The 3,311-nt window shown below is 35.7% G+C and overlaps 1 non-coding gene across 1 annotated transcript; it reads right to left on the minus strand.

Annotated features, from left to right (window-relative positions):
• Positions 1 to 1,627: 1,627 nt before the first annotated feature.
• On the minus strand, positions 1,628 to 1,790 carry LOC132168348 (small nucleolar RNA snoR134). The gene has a single exon (XR_009438862.1). It is a non-coding gene; the product is annotated as a small nucleolar RNA snoR134 (small nucleolar RNA).
• Between the last annotated feature and the right edge of the window lie 1,521 nt (positions 1,791 to 3,311).

Below are 3,311 nucleotides of genomic sequence, written 5' to 3' on the forward strand. Positions count from 1 at the left end.
GAGGCTGTGCTAAGAGAGATCATATGTGGTGAGCGTTAAATTAAATCTCTTAGAGTTTTAGTTATTCCTTTGATAAATCTACGGTTGGGAAGTCTATCGGAAGGGTCTGGTAAAGGAGAATCACATTGGAGAAGATTGTGAGCAAGGAGACGAGTTGTATGCTTGTCGATCTTACAGAGCCAAGGTCTTGCAAAGGGTTGTAAGTGTTCCTAGTGTCTGTAATCTCTGGATAATCTTTTGATAGTGATTTCCTGGGTTTGGCTGCCCCGGAGAGGTTTTACTTTTAGATCAGTTTCTAAAAGGTTTCCTCTTCGTAACCAAAATATCTGTGTCTGCCTCTTTATTACTTTATATATTTTGGGTGATTGAATTATTTATTGCTTCATAATATTAATTCCGCATAAATTGTGATAAACAAATTTTTAGAGTCGGCATAGCGTTTTTCAGGGTTTGTCCATCTCCTGTGGTAGATTTGCACATGATTCGTGCAGGGAGAACCCACATAAGTCCCTGCAACTGTAGATCAGACCTTCAGCGCAATATTCATCGCATGCTTGGCAAAAAACCCTATCTTCTCTCTTCTTTTCTCTCAGCGATAGCACATGCCGGTGATTGAAATGCTCAATCTCCATCTCTGTCTTTCTCTAGGTTTTTTTTTTTTTTTTTGGGTCTCACGAAAAAAGAAAGAAAGAGAGAGTGACCTAATTAAGAAGTGCATCTAGCTTCGATCAGCATTTTTCTTACAAATATATATAATCACAGACTGAAGAATTAGAGAATTACAAATAAATTTATATATAACTTTGGCTACTTTTGTCATTTTCTGCATTTTCAACAAACATCATTTCAAGCTCTCTCGATTATAGATGAGAGAGGGAGAAACGGACAAGTGATGATGACTCTACAAGGACGGGGACCATTAACTGCCCCCTGCGGAAAATATATGTTTAGTCTCCTGTTTGCATTTATCTAGCTCCTAAATTATTATTTCTGATACTTATCCAGCTCCTTTCAACTATATATACTTTTCTTTTTATTTGACACCCTATGATGATCCATAAATCTACTCAACCAACCATTAATCATAGGCAGCCGGCCAGGGATAGTTCCAAGGATCCGGCTTACCTGCTTTTATTATAATAACAGCAAACTATTTTAAAAGAGATCAAACAGTCGTTTGTTTTGAAGGATGCCGTTTACATCGTTTTCTGTCTGACCATCACCAATACCTAGCCTGTCAGCTGTCTGCTGATGTCAAACACTCTCACTGGAGGAACTCAAAGGGAACGAGATATCATCTGATTTCAGATCTGGGCATAGACTGAAGAACAATATTGAGAACCACCTAATTAAACTCAGTTTTGAAAAATGACGAAGAGAGGATATGATGGGAGTTCAAGAGGTCAGAGTACTTGCGTTTGGTAGGAATTTTGGCTTCCCCATGTGGCTGCATGTACTCATTTTGGCCGACGAGTTGGCCATGCATGTTGTTAATGGATATTGTATGTTCGGTGCTGATGATTCCTCTGGTAATCCAGAGTTTGCTATTCAAAAAAAATTTTGATTTTTTTTTTTTTTTTGGTTAAAAAAAAAAAAAAAAAAAAAAGGTTTAGAGAGACGGATCGAGAGATGTTGGCGCCTATTTGACACAGCTCAGCCGTGGAGACAGAGAAAGCTAGGGCTGAACTCCAACATTGGACGTCGCTGTTTTAGCACGAGTATTGGGCCTTCCATAGTCATGGAGATTTTACAAATTCAAAGAAGCCCGGGGTTGTGAGTGAATCGTGCGGAAGAATCGAAAATCGAACAATAAGATGAAGCCTTAAAGGGCAAAATTTTGTTTTTAATCCCTTAAAGATAATACAATACAAATTACTTTTATTTATCGTAAGAGATTTGAGGTATATAATAATTTGATTACGATCAAATCTAATTAATTACCATTTCAATACAATCTTGTTTTCCATTTTTTTTTTTTATTTGGAGATTGACTATCTCGAATCAATCATCCATTTTCATTCGTACATTTACACAAACACATTTTATCATCACTCCCCGCTGCCGGTTGAACAAAAAGGCTGAGTTTGTCTTTATTTAGCCCATTGTTGACCTAATTATTTGGTCTATTATTAGTCCTAATATTGTTGATCTAAGCCCATTTACAACCCTACTTGAAAGGCTCTCACAACGAGCTTTAAATGAAACAATTTTCTTTTACCATTTGTTTTTGCAAACTTGTTGGGCGGTCATTAAAATGATAGGAGAAACTTCTCTTACTTCCCTCATGCATGTTTCATCACTTTTATAATAGTACTCTTAAACTTTAAAAAGTTATAATATTGGGTTATCATGTTTTAAAATTTTCAATGTCACCCCTACTAATAAGATTTAACGTTAAATAAGATGGTTAATAGATGAAATATCTCTTATACTCTTTTTAAAGTTATAAAATTACCTTAATTAAATAATTAAAATAAAATAAAAAAAACCTACTGCTAGCTTGGTCGTGGGTCCCCGGGGGCAAATTTTCAAATAGAGGTATTTTTGATATTTTGGTGGCCTCTATTAGGATTTAACAAAAAAATCTTAACGGAATGGTAACATTACAAACTTTTAAAATATAGCGATCCGACATTACACTCTTTTAAAGTTTGAGTATACGATTTATAAAAGTGATAAAATATCAAGGAGTAAGTGAAGTTTTTCCAAAAATATATTATGAAAGCCTTTAATGAGTGTTTTAATGCCACTTTTGTTTCCCTTCTCCGTAAAAAAAAGTTGGTGCTGCGGAGATTAAGAACTTATCAAACGACTGTAAGTTTGATGAAAAAAAAAAAAAAAAAACTGCGTCTTATGCATGCGTTCATAAATGTGTTGTGAAAAAGTAAAGTTTTGTTAAAGTAGTAAATCACATTAATCAAATTTTGTATTTGAATATAGGGCCTCCTAAACTGAAATTAAGGTCCATTACAATCCCTTCTTATCGTAAACGAACGACCAAAATTATACCACGTAATCATTGAATAATAATAATAATTAATAAATAAATAAAAGGGGGGGATTGACTATAATTCTCTATCAAGTAGTCAAAAAAATGAAAGGGACGGAAAAATTGTAGTAATGTGAGAGAAGAGTTTTCTGACCGAAAACAGGCCCACACACCTGTGCATGTTGCTTGGGTAGTGGACAGGAAGCCACATGCCACCCTGCTTTTTGAGCAAAGAAGGGCCCATCGGGCCTCCTCAGTCCACACATCCCTGCCCAATTACATCTGGAAGGGCACAATTTCATGGATCCCCCGGAATTCCAGA

The sequence above is a fragment of the Corylus avellana genome, chromosome ca1 (genome assembly GCF_901000735.1).
Source record: "Corylus avellana chromosome ca1, CavTom2PMs-1.0".
Lineage (NCBI taxonomy): Eukaryota > Viridiplantae > Streptophyta > Magnoliopsida > Fagales > Betulaceae > Corylus > Corylus avellana.